The 27,366-nt window shown below is 39.5% G+C and overlaps 1 protein-coding gene and 1 long non-coding RNA gene across 11 annotated transcripts in view; one reads left to right on the top strand and one right to left on the bottom strand.

Moving 5' to 3' along the window:
* The window catches only part of NCALD (neurocalcin delta), a 370,439-nt gene that overhangs the window by 242,053 nt on the left and 101,020 nt on the right, over window positions 1-27,366 (top strand). The gene's annotated exons all lie outside the window — the stretch shown is intronic.
* LOC140603348 (uncharacterized) lies at window positions 828-23,612 on the bottom strand. Its single transcript, XR_012006323.1, has 3 exons — window positions 23,478-23,612; window positions 22,712-22,810; window positions 828-962 (listed from the first exon to the last, which is right to left on the bottom strand). It is a non-coding gene; the product is annotated as an uncharacterized lncRNA (long non-coding RNA).

Raw genomic sequence — 27,366 nt, 5'->3', positions numbered from 1 at the left:
AACAATACCTGGCATTTTGGCCACTGCGCAGACATAACATGTAAAACTCAAAATATATGTGTAGGCTACGGTTTAAGTCTTTTGTGGAAATAGTATCTTTTGAGCCTATATTACTACAAATTAGTATTTGATGCTGCTTGAGGCAAGAGTGCAGATAGAAGCCTGAGCTGGTAGCTCCTCACCTTCTCTTCCCTTCCCATCTCTGGCCCCTCAGGAAAGATTTCTTATACAAGCATGTTGTATGAGTTTCCTGTAAGCTGCTATAACAAATTGTCACAAACCTAGTGGCAGAAAATAATGCCAACTTATTATCTTGTCATTCTGAAGGTCTTAGCAGTGCTACATCCTTCTGGAGGACCTGAGGGGACACTCTATTCCCTTGCTTTTTTTAGATTTTAGAGGCTGCCTACATTCTTTGGCTCAGGTCCCCTTCATGTCATCATTCCAATCTCTTGTCTCCATCACATGTTCTATCACTGACCTGATCCTCCTGCCTCCCTCTTATAAGGACTCTTGTGATTACATTGGACCCATCCGGATACTCCAGGATAATCTTTTCATCCTAAAATCCTTAACCTCTTCATATCTGTAACATCCCTTTTACCATGTAAGATAACATAGTCATAGGGCTAGGATGTAGATTTCTTTGGAGAGCTGACCGCATATGTGAACTTTCTAGTTCTGCATTTTTAAGCTCCATCTTTGTGCCACCAACCATCCCCCCCCCACACACACACACACATCTAAAGAGCTGCCTTACCTGCTCTTAAGAACCATAGTAGCAGTGCTGGTCTGCCCTTGGGAGAGCCAACCCAGACAAGGGCTTACCTAGGTCCTAGAAGAGGCTCAGAACAGCTGGACAGGAAATTCTGGGATCCTTGGCTGGAATGTAATCTAGACTTAGAAGAAGGTCAATGCAAATTTGATGCTGGCACATACCCTCTGTTCCTGGACTCCTTGACCTATGAGGAGGAGTAGAGACAAAAGAAGACTTCTAAAGCTAGAGGCTCAGAGCAGGGATCATTCTTACCTCCAGGAGCCAGATGGGTGACAATTCAATGTCTGGAGGTGGACTGTGTAAAATGGAGACAACCTGCCCCTTCTAAAGGAAGCAGCACTAATACAGTCTAGAGGAAGGGTCCCCATGTTGTTGCATCTTTTGATTCTTTTGGACAAAGCTAGAAATCTGGTTTTGTGTTATTTTAAACACTGTACAAGGAAAAGGAAAGTGCACAGGGGCCACTTAGCTCTCCAATTTGCAAATGCTCTCTAGTTTAAAGGACTAAGCACAGATTCCCTAGGAATAGATAACACTATATTATGTGAGTGAACAATGAATGTCAATGCTAAGTTCAGAGATGATGCATTAATTAAATTACTCAAAGCTGGAAAATCCATCCCTAATTGTGCCACATTGCCCAATAGGCTCATCAAAAATTTAGCAGGAAGATTAAATGACAATATTAAGATAATTATTAATGAAATGCCAACAATATGTCAATGCCTTCAATTTGGTATAAACTTTTTCCTTTTGTGAATTTCACAGAGAAAAAGTCTATCAATTAAAACTCTCAAGTTAAAGTCCAACATAATTAAGGTCCAAAATCAAAAGCTCTTGCCCTTGAAAGTTAAAAGTTCAAGGAAATCAAAGTTCTAATCATTAAGGTTTAAAATTACTTCTGCAAGTTCAAAATTACTTCAGAAATTTCTGAGAAATTACTTCACAGTCATTTAGTCACTCAACAAATAATTATCGCGCTTTCCCAATGTGCCAGGCACTGTGTTAGTTACTCAAGATAGAGCAGTGAGCAAAACACAAGAAACCATTCCCTTATAGAGTTTGTATTTAAGATAGTGAAACATGCAAAAGTGCATGAGCAGGCATTTGTGAACAGATGGGTCTGAAGTTTAGGGGAGAGGGGCCAAGCTGGAGATATAAATTTAGCAATCATCAGTATATAGATTTTATTTAAAGCCATAAGATTGGATGAGAAAATCTTATTTTCTGTTTCACCAATATTCAGTAGGTCTATTATCTATCATACTGGAGATCACAACCTGTGAATTCAGATTTAATGGGGGAAATACACACCTACTATTACCAACAGAAAGAGGAGGAGTGGGGGAGAAAGAGAGAGATCCTCACAGGGATTAGCCCTGCATCCCTAAGCATAGACTGGAAGAGTACAAGAGTGTATGCTTTCTGTAGGCAGTTAATACCCCAGAGAGGGGGAGAGAAAGAGTAAGGAAGGGCTTAGGCTACATATACCTGCTTCCTATCCTCAAAGCTCTGATTGGAGAAAACACTGCTTCTCCTCTAGGAGAGTGAGTCAGGGAGGAGAGAGGCTAGGAATATTCCCCCGGAAATCCTCACATAAGCACAAAGTCTGAGGAAGAAGGATTTGACTTCCACACTCCAAGCCCCAACAATCACAACAGGAAACGAAATTCAAACTATTGTATTTGGTGGATGCTTTGGTATAAGTCTGATTGGCAACAATCATAAAAATTTCATTGATTAAGATGAATTAAGGAATAAAAGCACCTTCATTATTCAAAATTTTATGCTGGAAAATCAAGAACTGGGTGTAAGCTATTGATGCACATAATCTTATATGAACATGTGTATAGGTCTGTCAATGATCCAGGAGAAACCAAAAGCCCCAGTCTGTTGAGTTCTTGAGAGTTGGGAGGCATTGCGATACATCACTCCAACCAATCTTTGTGATAAACCCATGAACAATTCTATCTCGAGTCCTCCATTCAAGATAGATAAAGATTATAAATACTCTTTTCACTTCTAGGAAATTAGAATAATTTTATCAGGTCATATACAATACAGCCTTTCTTATCAAATCCTTATAAAGAAGCTATTTCTTATTACCTTAAAATGCCTAGCTCACCTCTGTCTTCTGGTTGCTCTCTTTATTCCATCAGCATCTAAGAGTGCAGTCTTCCATGCAGGTGTTCATAATTAATCCCATTGACCCTCATCGGCACTGACATCCCAGCACCTAATATGCATGCTGGTTTTTGTTGGTCATAGTTCTGTTTTCTTGTTGGTTGTTGATATCCATGTATAAAAGTAGATGCATTTTCACTCACTGTGTTAGCCTCTTGGAAAGAGACTGGAGCTTCATAGCCTTCACAAATGACTTGAAGCAAAAAGCTCAAGTGGCTCCTAAGCCACCATAAGGCAATAAGTAGACTTGCTTCATGTGTCTTATAAGGTCAATTGAGATTAATTGGGATTACAATAATGTGAAAATGCGTTCAAAATATATATAATACTTTTTGATTTAAGGGGCATTCTGATTGCTGATTAGCATAGTTCAGTTCTCTATCCTCCTGCATGTTAGAGTTACTTCAATCTCCTTAAAATATTTTTGTGTTTTTTAAAGCACTTAATGGCTACTTAACATGAATTAATATATGTGGACTGATAAGGAATTTAAAATTCCATTGCCATGGAGCAACAGGAAGCTGCCCTCTTAAGGTGTCCTCTCTAAATTTCTAATACCCACCACAGAATGCAACACTAGCCTAAATCCTCCTGGCTGGTGGGAAGAAGCAGATGATAGAGGAAGCCTGCTTTTTTTTTTTTTTTTTTTTTTTTTTTTAAGTGAGAAACATAGTTTTAAGGCATTTCAAAAAAAAAAGTGGGGGAGGAGATCCAATCTCTCTAAAAATTTCTAAAAATTCAAAACAAGTCTTTGGCAGAGGCCAAGCTGACAAATGGAAGGAAACTTCATCCCTACAGTTACAGAACCAATATCCAGATTGAGTGAATAAATCTGGTTGGTCAAAGAAAAACCTCAGAATTGAGAAAAAAATAGTCACGAATGACAGATGTGCTCCAATTCTTCCAAGTCACACCTCACACCTTGATGAAAGGCAATGAGAAGGCTATTGGAGTAAGGGGTTGAGGAGCTTAGTGGAAGTTTTGAGAAGCCAAGCATGAATTGGTGGAGTAGCAGGCTCCAGGGTCGACCTACTTGGATTTGAACCCAACACTACCACTGCTGAGCAGCTATGAGGACTTACGGACTTGACTTTCCTATCTGTACGTTCACTTTCTCATCTACAAGGTGAGAATAACAAGAGTCCTGCCATATCAGATTGTGAAGATTTAATGAAATAATATGAAAAGTTTTAACTGAGTACTTGATAAATAGCAAATGCTTAACAAAGATCTACTATTATTAATGTCTTTTTTAAAGGTATGAACTATCAGAGAAAGCTGGAAAAAGTTTTCTTTTAGTCATGTGGCATCAATCCCAGGGAGCAAGGAACAAGACGTGTGACCAGTCTTTGACTCTTCCCAAAATACTGAAAGGGTTTTCTATTTGTCCCTGTTAGGGAAAACTAATGTTAAGATAAGTACTAAGTCACAGCAAAGTTATGAGAAATGCGCAAAGCTGTACTTAGGTATTTCTTATTTTAAAAATGTTTATGTAAATTGTGTTCCTTTTTTATTATGCTATTAGAGATTAATCTCATTTCCATGTAAAACCAGCAGATTTTCATGCTGAGATATTTTACTGCCACCAAAAATGTTGTATCGAAGTTCCCTCGTTTATCCCCACCTGTTTTGCAGAATTTCTTACTCCAAAATGTCTTTCCATCCTGGTGAGCTTAAACCTGAATGAGAAGTTTTAATGTATCTGCCATCCGGGAGGTTCCAAAGCTGGCCGGGGCAGGCTTTTCTGGGATGTGCTTTTTAGAACTTTTCAAATAAACACTTATTTAACACTTAACTAAATTCCTGATACTATTAATAGCACTTTATGGATGCTAATTTATTTAACGCTCATTAAACCCATTAGTACTGATATTATTTTCATTTCACAGAGGAGGAAATGAAGCAAAGAGAGTTTGCAGGAGAGCTAGTGAGTGATGGAGCCAAGATCTGGACATGGGAATATGGCTCTAAAGTTTATGTCTTAACTACTGTGCTCTGCTGCCTCTCAGACTGCTTATTTATCTTCCTACTCAATGTTCTGGATCAGAGGATGAAAACTGGCATAGAAATATATATTATCCATGGCCCATTCACAATCCAAAATTTTAGAAAGTTTATATAGAAATCTGGATTTTTATTTTTTTTTTACCTTCTTTTGAAAATAGGAATACTAAGCATTATTAAGCTTATGTTTCCAACTCAGCAACAACAACCGAGCCGCAATTAGCTGTTTGGACAAGGTACAGACATGCCAGTTTGCCACAGCCTCCACCACTAACCACAGCATCCAAGCTCTTACCAGTTTGTGGGCTGGTGACCTCTATTCTAGCTATGTATATGGATACTGCTCCAATACATCAGGGGCCAGCTCCAAAATGTGATCTTCAATCTTCTAGACTCCTGATTTTCTCCCTTTTTCCTATAACTATAGTTCTGTTATGTGTAATGATTGATAGATCTGCCCCAAAGATAAAGACTGAATGGAAATGAGTCACTCCCTCTGGCCCGGGATCCCAAACTCCTGTTGTTCTGGAGCAAGTTCTAGCCAAGTGGCTGATGTCATGGGTTGGTTCCCCACAATCAGCTGGATCATAGGACATGCCAAGTTTACATCCAGTAGTGAAACGCAAGTTTCCAAAACCAATACAAGTCCTAGGTCTGGAGGACCAATGGCACCACAGAGGTCACAAGTTCAGAGTTGGACACAAGAGTTAGGAGAGTAAGAAAATAAAAAGAACATAAAAAAAAAAAAAAAAAAAAGAACATAATATGAAGTAGCAATAGAGGAGGAACTCAAGTTGGGAAGACATGACTCCTTTGAAAGAGGAATTTAATATCCACTGAGTTTATACTGCCTTATTCATGTAAGGAAACAGCTCCAGCCTCATCGTACTGCCATCAACAGTCCGTGAAACTGTGCTCTCAGCGTTAGGTATGGCTCTGGTATGATCCATGGTAACCAAAAGCATCCAGGAAGTCTTGAGTGACCACTGAGAAGACTAATGGGCATTTTCAGTTTGCTGACATGCAGAAAGGATGCCTGGGGCGTGGCTGGGTCCAGTAAATTTTCAGGGGCAAATCCATGATGGAGATTGATTATTCATAACCCTTAACATGGTTTACCACAGTGTGTTTTATTTTCATTTTTAGTTGTTTGTTTATATTTAGTTTTATTTTCAAAAGTAAATGGACCAGAAGAGAAGGCTATGGTAGATCTGTGGGTGACAACGATAAATGATTCTTTAAATTTATTAATTACGACTATTTGTATTTTTTTAAAAGTTTAGTTAGAATGCCCTCTACTTCCCTCTCTTTTTATACCATTGAAATACAATACAATCCATGTTGTATTCATATTCATAATGCATATGACTTCAAATCACCTAAGTCATATTCAAAATGCATATGACTTCAAATCACCTAAGTCATAGTCAAAATGCCTATGATTTCAAATCACCTAAGATTTTGTATTTTGTCATTTCTTTTCTCCCTTTCTCCTTCACTCCCTTCTTTCTTTATAGCATTTCACCGGTCCTGTCTAGTTCAGCATTTCCCAAAACATAAACCAAGGTACCTTAATCCCACCAGATTCTCCAGGAATTAAAGGGTTTTATAAATAAATTTGGGAAATGCTTCATGTTTTATCTCCCTCTCTGAGATCTACTACACATGTTAAAACATATACAAGGCTCTGAGTTACCTTAAACTTAAGAAGACAAAAACCAAAAAAACTTTTAATCCAGTATTTCTCAAATGCAATTTTCCACGGATCTTTTCCTGTCTCACGTAAACCGTGTTAACACTCTGCTGGGTGCACTTGGAGAACTGTTGAGCTAGGTCTATTCATTAAATGACTTCCTAACCCTGGCCCTGGATTGATTATTGTCACTGCTGCTTTTATTGAAGGTGTCACACTCTATATTTATAGACTTATCTAACTCCCAAAGGCCCCACTTAAAAAAGAAAATCAGAATAACCTGTCTTCTACTCATTCCTTCACACATCTTTGAAGATAAAAGGCTACACGATGAGAAAACTCACACACAACATACATAGAAATTGTTTCAAGTCTTTCACCATTTTATCTTCTGTCTTCTCATGGCTTAAGAGATGGTTTAGTTTAGAACATTCAAGAGTTCTCCAATAACCCATAGGTTCACATATTCCTTTTCTTCCCCAAGTGGCCTTGTATTTAAGGAAAACTCTAGCCTAATACAAGTTTTTCTTTAGTACAAGTATGTAGCATTTTCCCCCCTCACAGGCTCTGCACACGTTTGTACTTCTCTCTCATTTATTTACAGAAAATATTTCCTAAAATTAGCCAAAACAGCCACTATGATCTCCTAGGAAGGTATTTGTTCTGTGTTAGGTTCATTTACACTGCAGGTCAGCTGGTGTGTACTGGTTGTATGTGGGCAGCTGTCTCCCTGTATCTTGGAAGTGCTTTGACTGGGGGTTCATCTGGGCTATGTCCCATAAAAGAAGTGATTCCAGTGATTAAATAGCCCAGAGGAGAGAGGGCTTCACATACAGTGAGTCTTCCTCTGTAGGCAGGTGGCTGATGCCAAGGCCTGTGGCACCTTTTTGGCTTTCTGAAACCTAGGGCCCTGTCAGTGACATGTACTCCAAAGAGCAGTGCCAGGTCCCTCTGACTAACATCAGCCAGAGCTGGACTGTGTACAGGCTCAGTCTGAGGACCTTTTCAGATGTGACAAGGGTATGGCTAATTGGACGTTGGAGGGTACTTTGAATTAACATCATTTGAAAAAAACTTTAAACATTTTTATTAGTTTAGGTCATCTGGGTGGCTCAGGTGGTTAAGCCTCTGCTTTCAGCTCAGGCCACAATCCTGGGGGTCCTGGAATCAAACCCCATTCGGAATCTGCTTCTCCCTCTCCTTCTGCCCCTTACTGCCACTTGTGCATGGTCTCTTGCACTCTTTCTCTCTAACTAAATAAATGAAATCTTAAAAAATATTTTATGAGTTTTATTGAAGTTCTTTGTAGAAGAACTTCCTGAATTATGTGGGCAGTTGAGGAGCCACAAGAAAGGGTCTCTGTCTTTTTTCTTAAATTTTTTTGTATATTTTTTATTGGAGTTCGATTTGCCAACATATAGTATAATACCCAGTGCTCATCCTGTCAAGTGCCCCCCTCAGTGCCCATCACCCAGTCACCCTATTCCCGCCCCTGCCCACTTCCCCTTCCACTGCCCCTTGTTTGTTTCCCTGAGTAGGGTCTCTGTCTTTAATGTGAATGTACTACATTGCCTTGCTCAGAGCCTGTCCTTTTGTTCTTGCTCTTCCTTTCAAATTTCACGTCAGTCAGAACAGCAGAGATGAAAGTTGGCATAAGCTTGTTTCTGCTCACTTATGATTCTGTCCAGGGCAAATTTATGAAATGCATGGTTCCTTCCATCACAGTGGCTGTGTTGGCTAATTTTAGAAAGATTTGAATGCGGGAGACTTCCGTTTCTATGCTAATGTGGCCAGGCAAGTTGCTAGCATCATTAAACTATAGTTAGTGAATTTCACCTTGGCATGTTTTCTGGTTTCCTATCTGGAAAATGAGCAGGAAAATGAAAACCTTTTACAGAGTGACATTATGAATAATTGACAAAAAATTATTACAGGGCACTTTACAAATCAACAGCTTAATATGCAAGCTATGTATCAACATATAATTTTTTATCTTGTAAAATAACAAAGTGGTCACAAATTCTCAGCACACTTTGAATGAGATATCAAATTCTGCTCGTTTGTCTTATAATTTTTAGAAGCAGTATTGTAGAACATCATCTTCAAAGCTAAATTTTATCTTTTTATTTTTTTGTTAATGTCAGACATGTATAAAAATTCAAAGTCAATATCATAGATTGTATTCCTTTAGTACAGGAAGTAGAGAAGAGACTCAGTTAAAGAAACTTCTTAATTCTCAAGAACAGAGGACAACTGAATGCTGAAAATCTTAGGAGCATTTCTGTGTGACTCTTCATGCAAACCCACAGATTCTGGGAACCATGACTTCTTTTCTAAATATAACTTCTCCAAACTTATGTTAAATGCTTTTGGATCTGGAGAGCACTTTGACCATGGGTCTTCTGAGAGGTCTAACAGCTTGCTGTGTCAGTGTGAGAGTTACTAGTTCAGCAGACCTAGTACATGTTCAGGATGTCTCAAATTCCCAAACAATACTTTTTCTCAAGTTTTTTTTCTTCTCCTTCACCTCTGAATTACATCATGGTATCTAAACCCATCAGTTTTTCTCCCATACCTTCATTTTCTCCGTATAGGTTGGTGCCAGAAGCTCGCTGGTACTCTGTGGAGGTCCCAGGATGCAATAGGAAAGGGGAGGTTGCTAGCTGACCCTTTGGGTTCCCTGACTTATTTAACCAGAATAGCTCTGTTTTGGGCTGTTTTTCTTATGATGCTTTCTTAAAATAAGGGCTCCATGAACTTAAAATGTTTGCAAACTAGTGCTCTTCCCCATTAAAACCACAGGCTCATCTTGCTCAGCATTACTGCTGACTTCCAGTCTCTTTATATCAACTTTGGATCAGTTCTCTTCTTTCTTGAGACATTGCCTTTCTTAGACTTTTGTAATGTATGTTCCTCCTCATTTCTCTTTTGTACCATAGATAATTCTCCATTTACATCCCTATTACAGACCTGAAGATTTCCCAGCATCCTCTTGTCATGTAGGATCCCTTTTTTTTTTCATGAGATTAAATGGATCTCTTACTTCAAGATTTCTAAATTCAACCTCATGTCTCATGCTCCCCATACTCTCTGATCTAAATCTTTCTAAAATAGCTTCTCAGTATGCCTGGGGAGTTTTCTGGCTGCTTACCTTCAGGCCTCTGTGTCTCACATTTATCCAGGAGCAGTGTTTACTTCCTGTCTTCACAGCTATACCATAAGCTCCATGAAGAAATATATCTTATATTTTCCATCTCCACATCTAACATGGGTCCTTAAAATGATAGGTGTATTATTTAAGAATTTCATTGGCTGCAAATAACACGGATCCCAAAATAATGGCTTACATAAAGTAGAGCTTTCTTTTTTTCCCATATAATCAGAGGTGTATAGGTAGACAGTCCAGAGCTGGCATAACAGCCTGTGATGTCATCAGGGACCCAGACACCTTTGTCCATGCAAGCATTTTAGCATTTGCTGTCACCCAAACCCCTCCTAGCATCATGTCCACATTCTAGGAAAGAAGGAGGAAAATGGGCAATTTGCAGTGGACAGACTAGTTGGTAGAAAACACCAACTAAGTCAGCCAACCTCCTTTAAAAGGCTTTCCTAGAAGTACCACCTGGCGACTTCCACTTAATTTCATTGGTAAAACTATGTCACATAGATATCTAAAGCTGAAAGGAGTCTGAAAAATGCAGTGTTCTTGAGGCTAAGTGTGTTATTGCTCTTAATAAAATTGACATTCTGCTGGGGAAAGAAGTATTCATGGACATTTGGTAGGCAACCTGAAGTCTTTACCAGGATAAGTATGGAAAAATTCTGCTTTTGGATAAAATGGATGGCCCTCCACTAATAGACTGTGTTGAGTACCCAAAAGAGTTGTTTTCCAAGTGTGGTCCCCAGACCCAGACCAGGCCCTTCCTATCCTGACAGCACCAGAGAAAGCTGGGAAGGGTTGGTGACCATTAGACATTAGAAAATCTTTATAAAGCAATTCAATTCATCCAAATAGAGCCAGAACAATCCAGGATCATGATTTGCTAGGTACAGGAGGAACTTGAAAGAAAACCTTTATGAAAGTAGAACCAGGGCAACCAACTTTTAACATGCCAACAAATGTCAAAGACTTATTTCCTTTAAATGTTATCTTCTTCACTACTCATTGGAAGGATTTCTATCCTGTGCAGTAGCAAAACAAAGTATTACTCTAGGATTTTGTAATTAAAGATTATTTGAAATGTTTAATTCTTAAGCTCCAGTGGCTTGTGGGAAGGATGTTTTCACGGTTCTGTAATATCTATCCATACTTTCTCTAAATAACTGCAAACTAATACTATGAAGTAAAAACTGCTCACAGCACGTGGAGCTCTAAGCTAGATCTTATGGCCCAGGCCTCCCAAAGTGTGGTCCACATGGATCAATACAAGAACTCTTTGTTACTGGTCTGCCAGAAGATAAAGAACTTGAGCTAGAATGTAAATCAAGTGCATTACTAAGTTCATTGTTTATTTCATTCAGCTGACATTGTTTTCATACTAAGATTTTCTCAAAAGAGGAATTAGAGCAAGAGGGAAACAAATAGCTTGCCGACCGAGCAGGTCTCCTCGGCTCCTTCGGGAAGCACTATTCTAACAACTCAAGTCCAGTAAGACTGCCACCCCAGCCCTTTCTTCCTGGAAATTCTGGACTTGCCACTTTAGGTATCCTTCTGCCATTCATTTCTTTCTTTCTTCTTTTTTTAAAAATTTAAATTCAATTAGCCAACATGTAGTACATCATTAGTTTCAGATGTAGTTTTCAATGATTCATCAGTTGCATATAACATCCAGTGCTCATCACATCATGTGCCCTCCTTAATGCCCATCACCCAGTTACCCCATCTGTCATTAATTTCTTTAACACAAACTTAGTTGGGGCCCACATTGTAGCAAGTACCATACTGGGTGCTAGGGACACAGTGGGTAACAAGACTGTAAGGATATCATTTATCACCAAATGGTAGTAGCACATCAAACGGTAGTATGTGTGGAAGTACTTTATAACCCTAATTGTATTTAAGAATCAGGTAGTATTTTCTTCCCTGCATTAGATGGAATAAAAGGTACAAAGAGAACGTATCCCACATAGTATTGCCAGTATTAGAACTCACTGTGCCTGACATCATTGCCATTGGCTTGAGTTTACGTCCTTCTTTTCTCTCTCAATGGTGGGTCTTATGTGAAAGAACATTTGCTCTTGAACTTAAGAAGAGGCAAAAGAATTTAGAGTTGTATTTTGGATGAGAAGCATGTGATTTTAGTAATCACCCTCCCTCATGGGTGTCTGAATATAAAGCCCATTCTCAGCATCTACTATCAGAATCTAAGATGAGGCGTAATGAAGCTCCAGGTGATGGAAATTGCTGGCAACTAGGCCTCTGGGGGAACACCAGGGAGAACATTGCACTTCCATCACATGCTTGCCATCTCTTAGCCTAGCGTTAAGGAAGCAGCAGGAAAAGGTCAAGATGCCTAGGAACAGAGACCATCTGTCAGAGAGGGTTGGAAGAAGGCTGGGAGAGAATAGTGCCAGGTCTCACAACTTTAAAAAGACAGGCAAGCAACTCTGGCACATATTAACAGTTGTTAAATCCTAAGAGTATGTACGTGGGTGTTTTGTATTTTCTCTGTACTTTTCTTTACATTTTAATATTTCATAACTTAACATTGAGGAAATTTAAATAAGATCTTAGAATAGAGTATTGCCTTGAGATGATCAATGTAACCCAGAAAAGAAATTTTGTAGTAAATAAAATATTCATGTCCCTAAAATTACGAAGGTTGGAGATAGTGAGGTGTTTGTGTTCAGAATCTTCAGCATGCATTCACACCCCTTAGAATATATGACACAGATTACTGACTCCCCCTACTCCTCACTTAGTAAGTCTGGAGTGAGGCCTAAGAATTTAACATTCCTTTTTTTTTTTTTTTTTTAAAGATTTTATTTATTTATTTATTCATGAGAGACACAGAAAGAGAGAAGCAGAGACACAAGCAGAGGGAGGAGCAGGCTCCATGCAGGGATCCCGACATGGGGCTCAACTGGAGGTCTCCAGGATCAGACCTTGGGCTGAAGGTGGCGCTAAACTGCTGAACCACCCGGGCTGCCCAGAAATTGCATTCTTAATAAGTTTTCATAACAAAGAAATCCTAATGATTCCTTGTGGAATAGATGTTATGTGCTCTTTTCACAATGGTCTGGATTGGTTTAATTCATTTATTCAAGGGATGTTTAGTAAGTATCTACTATGTGCCAAGTACTATGTTACATGCAGTAGACACACAGTTTATCTTACACTTACAACTCCTTATCAAGAAGCAGTCACTAAATACATTTTATATGTTTATGCCATGTTCATGTAAATGCTGAAGTAAACTGTTGTATGTTATAATAGCCAATCAACAGGCTAGGGAAACACCCTGGGGAGAGCTGTGTATGAAAACTTTGGGTTTTTTTGATATAGTAATTAATAATGATTATAGATAATTTTCCTTTTCTTGTCCTCCTTCCAGCCCCTTCCTATTCTTTCTTTCCTTTCTCCTTCCCTCCTCTGGATAAACATGGTGGATTGATCCAATAGCTATTTCAATTCCACTGCTTCCTTGCTTCCTATTATCAAAGTTTCTAGAAAACCAGATATTTGCTCTGCCAGATTCTCTGGCAGCCAAGGCTAGCCATGCAACCCAGTTATGGTCAATGAGACATAGTGGAAATATGCTGGGGGCCTCCTGGGACATATTTGTTTCTGTATAAAAGGAACAAGAATAAGAGGATGATCATTGGTACAGCCTGTTTCCTTGTCTTCCTGCCTTGAAGGGCAGACACGATGTCTGGGGTTGTAATAGCCATCTTGTGACCATGAGGCAATAAGCAATAGGATGCCACATCCAAAGATAGCAGAGTTGAAAGAGCCTGGTTTCTCGTGACATTTTTTTTTTAACCAGCTGAACCAGTGTTAGCAGATCGCATAACCAATAAAGATACAGCTTCTTTGGCTGGGAATAGAAGCCACTGCCCTTACAGCTGGTGGATGCTCAGAAAATGATGGGGACAAGATCATAAACAAGGTTCTGGAAGAAGAGTGGGTATCATCCAGGGTGATTTCTCCTTCCTATCCCTAATGCAAAGGGCATTTGGTAATGTCTGGAGATATTTTTGGTTGTTACACCTAGCGGCTAGGGAAAGAGTTACTATTGGCATTTAACGTGTAGAGGCCAGAAATGCTTAATATCGTATCACGCAGTCCCCTCAACAAAGATTTATCTAGCCAAAATGCCAACAGTGCCGAGATCAAGGAACCCTGTGTTAGAAAAAAGGAAAAGGGGTGGCTGTGAGGAAGGTAAGAAGCAGTGTCTGCTGTGGATGGAACTATGTGTGCAACACCTTCCTGTGGGCCTAGCTGGCTGCAGGCTACAGCCCTCCTCAGGGTTGGTCGCTGATCTGATTACACTGACCAGACAGCCCCCGTACACAACTGAGTGTCAGAGACCCGAGTGAGCCAGAAAGATTTGTGCCCACTAAAATTAGAAAAGGCAAAACAAATGATGATTTGGAAATAAATTTGAATATGCCTTTTTAGAACCTCTGAGACTGTAGGCAGACACACAAATAGAACTAAAAATATAAAAATATGGTAGCCTGTCACTCTAGTCACTAGATCTCACCACTCTGTAATAATGCCTTAGTCACTGTGTAGCATTAATGCCTTTTATTATGTAAAAGACATGAACGACCTTGTTTTAGTATATTGTTAGTATATATTTAAATTATTTTCATAATTTTGAAGAGTAGCTCTTTAAGTACTATGATCAACGATTAAGTTTTTTATATCCACCAATCTGACATTGTACCATAAGTAATAAATGTTATAATAAAGCATGCTTATGATTTAAATAATACCTCAACAATTTTAAACTTCTTTGCAAACATTATTTAAATATGATTCATATATGTGAATGATAGACACATTTGTTTCTACAAAGGTGGCTAGATTTTTTTTAAAAAATCAATACCGTCATCTGCAATTTCCTTTGCAAATGTATAATTTGTCCTGTTTGACTTATGGCTGCTGTTTGCAAGATCACATTTTTTTCCTCAAATAAAAATGAAAGAAGCGACATAGAAGATGTAGGCCAAATTGGCTTATAGCATCACAGTATCTGATTTTGTTAAAAGTGATCATGTGCCTACTTTTAGATATAATGTATTAGCTTTGGATATAGCAAAAAGCCAATAATTAGCTTAAATTGGCAGGCATTTTTCTGTTTTATAGGCTGTATTTTACAGAGTCTACCAAGCAGCACTCTTGCTTAAATATTCCTTAATCAGTTCATTTGCAGCAATTTGCCTCGGACTTTGTTTTTTAAAGAATCACCACTAATACATTCACTTGTTGGTGCTCTTGTGCATTCATATACATTTTCTTTTGCATTTGCTTCTTTTCTTTTAGCCACTGCCTAGAAGTCAGAACCAGGATTTCATTCAGTCTCCAGTTTATTATAGACCTAGGGTCTTCACAGGAATATTCATTCTTTCTGAAGATGCTCTTAAACTGTGTTTTTCTATCTAGTTGCCTATAGATGACAGATAATGATGTTTTACACATTTAAGAGCACTTCATTTCCTTATTACATGGACATATTTCTAATGGCTCCAGGCTCTTTACTATTAATAGCTATGGAAGATGCACAGTACATCTAATTTAGCACTGCCTGGGGTGACACAATTGGTTCTCAGTTATTTTACTGCCAATAAATACAGCTTGTGCCACAGGGAGTCTGGAGCTAATTGACAAGATCCCTGCCCTCCAAGACTGAATCCAAGACAAGCTTCTCAGACAGTTTTCCTTTCAGTGACCTCTGTATCCCTCATTACTCCATTTATCTTTGGTTTGGTGCTGTGACTGAAAAAAGAAGCCAAGCCACCTCCTAGGTCTGACTTTATTCTAGACACATTTGGCTTTATCCATACACATCCTTCTGGAAAATGGAAACCTCAGAGGTGGCTCCTACATTTCTATATATTTAGGAATAGCATTAAAGAAAAAGACTAGGGAACTTCTCTTGAATGTGTGTTTGCAGGGGAAACATGTTTTGTTTTATTTTAATTGTGTTTTTTTCTGATGGATATTTGGTTGGGAAGAAGAGCATAAAGCCCCTTGAGTCACCCTTTGGCAGAGCCGCTGGTCATTCTCCTCATGGAAAGTCCCTTGTGGTGAGGCCACTGAAGGCCAATTATGTTAGTATGGCTTTTTAGATGATAATATTATTATCATTACAACATTATAATATCATTCTATTATCTCTTGGGCCTTATATCCCATCATCCTACCCACCCCAACCTCCCACACAGCCAAGCTGCAGTTGCACAGGGCTTGTGACCATTCCATGAACAGGATACAGCCTTCTTTTTTCTTCTGTTTGTTAGTTTTTGGTATTCCCAAAGTCTAGATTCTCTCCCCTGCTCCACCATCCAGGTTTAATCTTACTTCTCAGGTTTAATCCTACTTCTTTTTATATTTTCTAATTTCACTGACATAGAATTGATATACATCACTGTATATGTTTAAGGTGTACAGCATGATGGTTTTGACTTACGTATATTGTGAAATGATTACCACAGTAGGTTTAATTAACATTCATCCTTTCATGTAGATACAATAAAAAGAAATGAAAAAAAAATTCTCCTTATGGTGAGAAATAAGGATTTACTCTCTTAACAACTTTCCTGTGTATCATACAGTGGTGTTGGCTGTTGTCACCATGTTGAACATCACATTCTTAGTATCCCAGTACTTATCTTATAGCTGGAATTCTGTACCTTTTGACCACATTCCTCAAAGTCCCCCTCTTCCCACTCCCTGCCTCTGGAAACCACAAATCTGATCTCTTTTTCTAAGAGTTTGAATTTTTTTTTTGTTGGCTTTTTGGTTTTTTTTTTTTTTTTGATTCCACATATAAGTGAGATCATATGGTATTTGTCTTTCCCTGTCTGACTTATGTCACTTAGCATAGTGCCCTCAAGTTCTATCCATGTTGCCAAAAATGGCAGAATTTCCTCAGTTTTTATGACTGAATGAGCTTTCATTTTATATATATATATATATTTCTTTGGATATAGTCCCAGAAATGAAATTGCTGGATCCTATAATTCTACATTTAATTTTTTGAGGATCCTCCATAGTGTTCCATTGTGGCTACAACAGTTTATAATCCCACCAACAGTGGGCAAGGTTTCCCTTTTCTGCACATCCTTGCCAGCATTTTTTATCTCCTCTTTTTGATGATGGCCATTCTAACAATCATGAAGTGATCTCTCATTGTGTAAACCCTACTTCTACAGAATTAATTACATCCTTCCTCCTATATGCTGACAGCACTTCCTCTACCCCACTGGTCACCGTGGGCCTGTCATGGCATTCTAGCTGTCCAACAAACAGCTTTCCTCAGTGTTGGACTGTGATCTCTTTGAAAGTAGGAACCTTGTCTTACTCACTTTGACATCTAGTGCCTAGATGGTTTCTGACTTTTGTCTGGTGCTCAGTAAAGGCATGTTGCGTGAAGCTCTCACTATTACTATGGTACTCTATCTTTACCAGCATTGACGTAGAAGGAGATGTTACCCAATCACCTGGTGAACAGGTAGCTAAAACATAACCTTATAAATGCTGGCCAGTTTTCTGGATCAGAAAATTTAAAAGAAAAAGATTTTATTTATTTATTCATGAGACATAAAGAGAGAGAGTCAGAGACACAGGCAGAGGGAGAAGCAAGCTCCGTGCAGGGAGCCTAATGTGGGATCCAATTCCTGGACCCTGGGATTACGTCCTGAGCCAAAGGCAAACACTCAAACGCTGAGCCACCCAGGCATCCCTGGATAAGAAAAAATGTAAATATATCCCTGCCTCAGTAAAAGGGCCTAGCCAATGCTTCGCTTCTTGACTTAGGAATCTTGTGAGCATTAGTTATTACACTGGACCCTCATATTATCAGCGTTCCGTAGCCTATAAAAGTGCCATGGAGTAATGCTTTTTAAATAAAACATACATATTGACAAAACAAAGCAGTGATCCGTTCAGTGACTGTCCATTGAAGCGCCGAATGTTAGTCTGTCAGATTTTTATTTCAATGAATAAATGCAGGTTGACTTGGCTTACAAAACGTCTGGAGTACACTGATCTTTCCCTAGATCATTTAGTATGAACTTCTCCAGAATTATTCTTGTTTCTGAAAAGTATTAAATTTGGGGAAGGAAACTTTTAAATACTAATGACCACAGAAAGCTATATGATCTTGAGCTATATTACATTTTTCACCTCTATTAGAGAATCAGATTGTCATCACAACAAAAATGGTTATATGTCACATTAATAAATGGCTCACCAGATGACTTTATATGCCTTTCATCATCCAGTCGTTCAACAATTACCATGTGCTAGGCATTGTACTAAGACCTTGGGACCTAAGACTGAACAAGATACACATGATTCCTGCCTCAAGGTGTTCATGTGTAGAGAGAAGAGACAGAGTAGCAAGCAGAATTGCAATGGAGGGTGTGCTTCAGTTTTGAGACTTTTACCAGTCCATAAAGCATTAGCCCCTGCTGCCAGGCACTTGACTCTCCAACAAACTTTCCATCACTGGCTTGAGAGACTGTCTGAACCAGATGAGGGCCAGTCATATGCTCCAGTTGCAGGGATCAGCGTTTCCCTGTGGGTCCACAGTGATCTCTTTGGACTTGGTTATTTTTGGTATTTTTGCAGGCACAGTCGGAGGGGTGGCTAAAGGTAACAAGATTTACATTTGTAATCTCAGTGGTTTGTTTGTGGAGGAGAATGGCGATGCCTATTAATAACGAGAAGGGACAGACACCAACGGGAGCTCCACTGGCAATGATTGTGTCCAAGTGAAAAAGTAGGAAGTAATCTTTGCTGTTGAATATTGGAGCAAAAGTTCCTACTTGGGGAGTTCCTAGATGCTTATTTTGTTTATACAATAAGATATGACTGACTTGCACAGACATTCAAATGTTAGTAAGTAATGGAATTAAACAGTTTGATTTACACCTATTGGTCTTTGTCACATGTGTCTACACTAATGTTTAGTTATTAATTTGGTATCTGTTGTATACAAAGAACCATGCTAGATACTGAGGGGGCTCTGTTTTGTTCTCAGGGGGCTTATAGCTCAGGAATGGCATCAACCAATGACACAAGGTATGTAGGTACAAGGTCACAGGAAGAATAGCCACCATGAATGGAAGCAGATATTGATTCCTAATGGAAAAACAAGATTACTGTTGTGTTGGGTTATTCTAAAAGTTCATTGCAGTGGAGCAATTGGCATGGAGTGTCCCCTCACATTTTAGTACAAGAGAAAGGATCCCTTAACCCTATCAAAGCAGCGTGGCTGATAATAGCAGGTGCTGGGCTTGAGAACAACTGTCAGAGGTCACACTAAAAATCAAATTTATTAGAGATTCTTGAGATTAAGGTTATCTACATTTGATATATAAAAATTAAATTTAACTAACAATTATTTGGAATCTACCAAGATTCTTCTCTCCAGGCCATGAGGGGTTTCATTGTATCTTCTACATGAATGAGACTAACTTTAAGACTTCCTAACAGACACATAGATAGAATTAAGGGATTAGAACAACCTAATTTTGCATTTTTACTGGTACTTTGGAGGTGAAAAATTGTCTTACAGTGGGACGAATGGAGGCCTTTACTAAAATTGTTTTAATCATGGGACACCTCGGTGGCTCAGCGGTTGAGTGACTGCCTTCAGCTCAGGGTGTGATCACGAGGAGGTCTGGGATCGAGTCCCGCATTGGGGTCCTTGCAGGGGGCCTGCTTCTCCCTCTGCCTAATGTCTCTGCCCCTCTCTTCTCTCTCTCTCTCTCGATTAAATAAATAAGATCTTTTAAAAAATAGTAATAAAATTGTTCTAGTCATGAGAATTAGTCATGGAATATTAGAATTGGAGATGTATAGTGATGTCTGCTGGGGGAGTGGTTTAAATGTTGTTTAGCCATAGAATCCTTTATTTAAACCAAATTTCACACTGAGTTGTGGTATGTCAGACAGCCAAAAGTGGAATTGGACATGGGGACTTTCCGTTGGCTTGCTCCATTTGAGCTCCAGTGGGTTCCCCAGGACACAATTTGCAAACCACTGCTCCAGGCCCGTTTCCACATTTTGCTAATGAGTGTACCAAGGCCCCAGAGAAGTGATTCTCCCCATAAGTCTTGCTTGTCAGAAGCAGAAATAGGTCGAGGTTCAAATACTTTGACTTACTTCATTGAGCTTTCCTCTGAAAACCTAACACAATTTGTATATCCTTTCATTTGTGTTTCTGAGTGCCTGTGGCCTCTGAAACTGGGCCACTGTCTGATTAGGGATAGTAACTGTGGAAAAGAATGATTGCTGTGTCCTGGCCTGAGAGGAAATAGGTTAAATCCACCATGTCTTTCTTGTCCCATTATTGTATTTGACTGTATTCATTTTTGCTCTTCAAATGGAAAAAGAGAATCTTCCAAGAGCTGTAGCCCAGCCTCCTCTTCCTCTCAGTGTGAAATGCAGTTCTATACTGGATAAATGTTTATATCACTTCCATGGATTTATTATTTTCAGGTGGATTTCCATGTCTTTGTGTGAGACTTTCTATGTGATTATGGCATCCAGCAGGTAGTTCAGGTTTGCTCTCACCGTGCTTTTTATGAACACCAAGGAGTCCTTTGTAGATTCCCTGGTGCTGCCACCCTTTGGATACCAAGGCTTTATGTGATTTCACCTTACCACTGTCTGGTTCACTTCATTCCATAATTTGTCATCTTTATTACTAAGTGGGTTCGGCTGAGGAGACTCTGGGTAGCAGACAGGCAGATGTCCACCAGCTCTTCATGGTCCCCCCCTTGTGTAGCATAGATTTGTTTCTGGGAAATAGCTACTCAGTCAGAGCTCACATCTCTCCCACACCACACCCCCACACCTCCCACTTGCCCACGTGCACACATACACACACACAGAATTAGGCCACATAACTAAGTTTTAGTTCATGAAATGTCAGTAGAAGTTATGTGTGCACTTTAGATCTGACCATCAAAGCTTCCCATGCAGTGCTCCTTGGTGCTCTTTTCCTCCTGTTGGCAGAATTCAAGGACCTACACCAAAGTTTCTTAAGCTCAACACTATTAGAATTTGGGGCTGAATAATTCTTAGTTAGGGAAGCCTATCTTGTGCATTGTAGAATGTTTAGCAGCATCCCTGGCCTCTACCCACTCAAAGCCTCTAGTACCTGCCTCTAGTTATAGCAAACAAAAATGTCTCCATGTGTTGTCAAGTGTCCCCCAGTTAGGGGGGAGAGGGTGGACAAAACGACCCCCAGTTGAGAACCACTACTTAAAGTATTACAGAGCCACAAGATAGAATGAACCCCTGGGTCCCTGCATCACCATGGAATAGAAAGCTAACTGAGAATTACTATGTTGGATTATTAAGCTATAGAAATTTTGAGACTTGTTACAAAGCATCTGGTGGCACCTGAACAAACAGTGCTTTGATCTGCTTTGCGAATCAGAATTCTGTGTAAGATTACTTCTAAAGAAGGGGTTTCCCTTGAGAAAAATAAAGTGAACAAAACCTTTGGAAACTTTTCACCCAGTTCAGCCTCTTCCATTCAGAAATGAGAACCAGGTACAAAGAAGTAAGGTGGCTTGTCCAAGATCTCACAGCTGGTGAGAAGTGAGGTGACTTGTCCAAGATCTCACAACTAATGAAAAGCAGAGTCAAGAACTCTGCAGGTGCTCTGACCAGTGCCTTACCCTGCAGAGTCAAGGACATCTGCAGATGCTTTGACCAGTGCCTTACCCTGCAGTCACCTACCTGTAGCCCTCTCAAGTCAACAGCATACAGCAGTGATAAAACCAGCCACACTGAAAAGTAACACTGACTCAGAAACCTAGGTTCAGTGTAACTTGGCCAAAATCTGGGCCAATATCATCAACCCAGTCCTCCAGGTGGGATGAGTAGACAAGAGGCTCTTCAGTTAGTTTCTGCCATTGTGTTTCTTCTACTTGTTCATTGTATTTTATTATCTGAGTCACTATTTGGGGGTGTTCAAAAGCCTTGTTCAAATGCAAGCTATTCCTAGAAGGGATGTTATTACATATGCTATCCATTAGTTTAGATCCCTTTATTTCATTAGTCAGCTAGCCCAGAAGGAAGGGGAAGGCCTTAAAAGGGGGTTAAAGCAAGGCCAGCATGGAGTTCCAGTTGGGATGAGGAGAGGACTGAGAAATTAAGAAACCAGGACACTGAGGGCTTGGCAGGTGGCATAACCACACCTGGTGTGTACACCAAGCCAGGGAAAAGCCTAGTTGCTGGTTGAAAAGATATTTCCAGCAGAAGTTGAAGCCTGGCTCTCATTGCCACAAGCTCCGGGCACACTAAGTCTGCAGGCCTTTCCTGGGCACCTTGGTGACACTAGTCTGAGCAGGAAGGTATTGGCATGTCTTCACGCATTAGACAGATGAACTCTGGAGACAGCTGTGAAGTATATGTGCTAATGCACTTCACACACTCTTACAACCTCTTTCCTCTGTCCCATACTCCCTTTATCCCCCCAGCCAGTTCTGAAGATGTGGGTCTTGGCACCATTCCAGGATTTACAAATTTCCCCCAGAAGGCACCAAAATGCAGTCCTTTTCTACCTCTTTCTTGTGAATTATGGAGGGAAGAATGACTTACTCTCTCTGGGGTTATTACAAAACAATAGTCATCTGTCCCAGGTGGTTAACTTCCGATATATTCTCACCAGTAGCAGAAGCCAGGCTCTCACTCCTCGAAGAAAGCTGAGTGCCAGCTTTATCATTACCAAACTCATTCAGATCAGTTACTTTTCCTCCTGCTAACCATTCCTTTCAGCCCAAACTTAAGGTAGAAGAAGGGGAACAATTTTTCCTGCTCTTTGAGAGTTACAGATTTTATTTTAAATTGGGATACTTACCACTTTTAAATACTTCTCTCTCCCTGTCTGGATAATAGTTCAGCCTTAGGATGTCTGAGTTAGGGGCTAATTGTTGAGTTTTCCTGAGCCAGCAGCATTCTAAAAAAAAAAAAAAAAAAAGATTTCATCTTAATTGCTCATGGAAAAAAAAAGGTGAAGAAATGTGTCATTGGAGGTCCTATGTGCTTTTTTAAACTAAACTCTTAGCAGTCCTGGCCAAAGCAGATTAGACAGTCTGCTGAACTGGGTTACAGTTAAGGGACCTCAGTCTTTAGATCTTTAGCTTTTCTGTATTGTGTTGCGGCCTGTGTTACTTTACCTTTTTGCATCATTTTGAATAGAAAAAAACTGCAACACTGGAAGTGTCTTTAGAAGTCATCTAACTCCTTGCTGCTCTAAGTGTGTCCATGGACCAAGAGCAGCGTCAGCATCCCCCTGAGACCTTGCTAGAAGCACAAAATTTTGGGTCTTACCCCAAACCTATGGAGTTTGAATCTGCAATTCAACACGATCCCCAGGTGACTTGTGTACACATTAAAATCTGAGTTGCACCTGTCTCGTCTGACTCCTTCATCTGACATATGAAAAAAACTGAGACCCCGGCAGGTTCTCAGAGTGCAAGGGAAAGCTAGGGCACAGGAAGGATCTTAAAAGCAAGCTGCCATGAACCTATAGTCTCTCTTGGTGCGGGTCCCGGGGTGACAGAAAACTCTGTGATGATTTGCCTTGGTGGGCACTTTTCTAAAAACAACAGTGAAAGACTTACCCCTGTGGGACAGATTGGTACTGGCATAGTCATTTCAGCCCTGGCAGGTAAAAGATGAATCACCATCTACTCAGACCCCTGGCGTGACCAGTTTCACAGGGGTGGCAGGAACACAGTTGTCTCTTTCTACAAGGAATCTGGAGGTCAGAACCACAATATTTATGTTGGAGTTTTCACTGTTTATATGAGGAAGCATCCCCATTAATCTCAAACATGTCTGTTGTTGAGTAGGCCCCTGGAGTCAGGTGTTCGTTTAAAACAATAAACATAACCTACTCATATTTCAGGTTTGATGCAATTGCTACCTGAGGCAGCCTAGTTCTTTGGGGACTATATTAGATTTTATTTTCGCTGTAAATAGAACCATAAATTCAATAGAACTGATCACCCATGTATAGATTCTAACATTTTACTGTCATTATAAAAAAGAAATTGTTTCTGTCTATTAAGCCTTCCTATGTGCCGGGAAACAATTATTGTAGAAGTCAAGATAAAGAGAATTAAATGTCATATACTTTTGAGGGGAGAAGATGTCTTGTCACATGTATAGGTTTAAACTCCCTGCCTTAGGCACAAGGGTCAGGCTATTAGACACCCCATTTGAGGCCCCCTGGGTTTATGAGCCTGGAGAGAGGAAGAAGAGGAGGTAAAGAGTGTTTCTTTCCCCTGGAGGGGGTGGAAAAAGGAGGATTTGAATTCATTTGCTCTTGAGAGTGGGGTGCATGTAAATGAGATATAACCTACCTTCAAATGCAGACCAGACTGAGAAGTCTGGCATATAGGAACCACTCAACTATGTTCTTTCCTCACTCCTCTCTCTCTTTGGTATGGAGAGTCAGGCTGATGACACAGTCCCAGGGAAACCCAGAGGCAAATGTGGTTTGTTCAAGAGGACTCTATCTGTCCTTTTTATTTTGCTAATAAAGAGACACTCCATGAATCATGGCTGCTTTGTGAGAACAGCAGCCACAGAGGCAGAATCTTTATACCTCTGGGGTCATGAGAAATTTGGACTTCCTGACAAGGACTGGGGTTCCTGTGGGCTCAGGCTGAAATGATGGGAATGGAGCCCACTGTGATCCAAAATTGGCCATCTAGATCTGGAATATTCTAGAAGAGGTCAGAAGGAGCACATGGCAAATCAAACTCCAATAAAAAATATACATATAAAAAAAGGAGCACATGGCAATTCCCACTTAGTTCACTGTGTAAGGGCTCACCAGTTGACTCCTGGGCAGAAGGAAAGATGCCTGGGGGTGTATGCCCTCAGGATGATTCTCTGGGTTTGTGGACAGGCTACTCTGAGCCCACAAAGCAAACAACCTTTTAGGGGAAAACAAGTCTGTCTAATGCATCGCAGTTTTTCTTTAAAGAAAATATACAGGTATAAAAATGGGAAAGAGGACAGAAGGGAAACGATCTACTTAGAGTTTCAAATATCCTTTGGTAAGTTTCATCCAGTAGGTTATTACAATTCTGATTCTCTAGGGAACTGGAGATTAATTTGAGAATGGGTACATATAAAGTAGTGGACTTAGCTGGGTTAAGATAATTTATATGACATAGGTAGATCTTCCTGAGCAGTAATCATTTCTTTCACTGGTGTGGCTTTTCAGTTCAGAGACCATTCTTTTGTCAGTCTTACAAAGAATTCCTCCTCTAAGACTAGCATTCTTCTCATTAGACCAGTGGCCTCTAAAATGGGCAGCCCACTAGCTCACTACACTCTAGAGGGTATGCAAGATAATCCATTGCTTGCAAAAAACAAACAAACAAACAAACAAAAAGATCTTTTTTCTAAAAAATAAAAAGAAGAAGAAATAAAAAAGGAAAAAATAAAGCTTTATTAACATTGTCAGTTTGTATGTCAGGCAGCCCTGCATCACATATTCCTAAGTGTGGTTTCCTGAGGATTGAGGGGTTTCCAACATGTCAGAGGCAGAGCCAATGCTTCTGTTACTCCTGGTATACGCTCATCGTCAGCACTTATATGATACCTAAAACAATGACAATCTCATCTGAGCTAGCAGGTTGCCAAAACAGTTTTGCAAAATGAATTACCTTCACTATTCTTGATGAAGAATGTCACCCCAAGTATCCTTTGTATCTTGTAACATAAACTCAAGAACATTAGGAAGCCATCATGAATAGCAACTCATTTAAAAACTAAACATCCAGAACATGAAAACAAACCTCTGCAGTTTATCATCCCCTCCGCCAGTGGCAGGTAAAGATTTTATTTTTTTAATTAATCTCTACACCTAACATGGGGCTTGAACTTAAAAAAAAATACATTTCTTCATCAGCTCATACTACTGGAATAGAGGTAGAAAATACCTCTATTTTTGAAGAATATTTGAAGAAGCAAGGAATAGACTAGATGATGCAGTGTGGGATGTTCACTATATAGTGGTATGAAAGCATGTATGTTGTCGATATGTTCCAGCTTAGAGTATTTGCTAGATACTATTTCAATTCAGAATAATGAGAATTTTAATTCAGAACTTTAAAGAACTATTTAATGTGTGTGTGCACATGTGTGTGTGCATGTGCATACATGTGCATGTGCGTATTTGTGCATGTGTGTGTACAGGGAATGCTATATCCTCAACAATTAAATTTCTTCTTTAATTAAAAAGCATTTTATGGAAAACCTAGAGGAATATGACCACCAAGACAAAGATAGGATCAGATGAAAGTCATTCCCTGACTCATCCACAGGAAAGCTTTTATAACAAAGTAGTTAATGCCAAAAATATACAAAATGTTAACTTTATAAAAACCAGACCTTTAAAGTACAGTGGAGTCTTTATAACTCTGTAAAATGAAATGGATAGTGACCATGACAATCTTGTGTAATACATAGAAGTTCCCTGTAAATTCCTTTATCTTCTGTCAAAAAATTAAATGAATTGTTGCACTCAGGATGACTTATTCATTTTTCTTTTGTTAAAAGATGAGAACCAATAGGCTGACCTTTCCTGCAATGACAATTACACTATCTAGAAAAATAACTTTGAGAGAAATAAAATTAACACTTAAAACTATCATGAAGAATAAAAGTGAGAAAGAGATATGACTATTATCTAATTGACCCATGAAGAGTGTGCTCAGGTGAGTAGAGTATTTGCCTTCCCAAAGCCTGTCGCCTCTGGCTAGGTCATGTGCCCTTGTCTTTCATTCTCATAAAAGCCCTGTTTGCAATCTACCCATTCATCCACCTATCTTTCCATCTATCCATCCTGTCATCCATCTATCCATCCATCCATACATTCATCACCCTTCAATCCAACAAATAAGTGTTCATCACTTACTAGATGTCAGCATTCTAGACAGCGGGAATACAAAATAGTGAACAAAACCATCAATTCCAGCACTCTTGAAACTTACATCTTATGTAGGGGAAATAAATAATTTTTAAAAATGAGTAAGTCACATAATAAGTTAGATAATAAATGTTATGGGGGAAAAACAAAAGAAGGAAATCAGGTGTGCAAGGGAATACATTGTAATTTTTAGTTTAATCATCAGAGAAAGCATCACTGAGAATGTGATGCTTGAATAAAAATTTGCAGGATGTGAGAGGGTAAGTCCTGCAGATGCCTGGAGAGAGGGTTTATGATGAAGAGGGAACAGTAGGAAACAGTAGCCCTGAGGAAATATTGTGCTTTGGGCTTAATTTAGGAGGAGAGGAAGCGGCTGAGATCAGACAGGTGAAGTCCTGGGGGTGGGACTGGCAGTGGCAGACAATGTGGAGTGTTATGGGCCTTGCAAAGTTTTTTGAATTTTAGTCCAAGTGAGATGGGAAGTTCCTGGAAGGTTCTGTGCAGAGGACATGACTTGGTCTGACTTCTGTTTTAACAGGAATGCTTTGGCTGTGCTACAGAGA

The sequence above is a fragment of the Canis lupus genome, chromosome 14 (genome assembly GCF_048164855.1).
Source record: "Canis lupus baileyi chromosome 14, mCanLup2.hap1, whole genome shotgun sequence".
NCBI lineage: Eukaryota > Metazoa > Chordata > Mammalia > Carnivora > Canidae > Canis > Canis lupus.
This window is presented reverse-complemented; position numbering and strand designations above follow the sequence as displayed.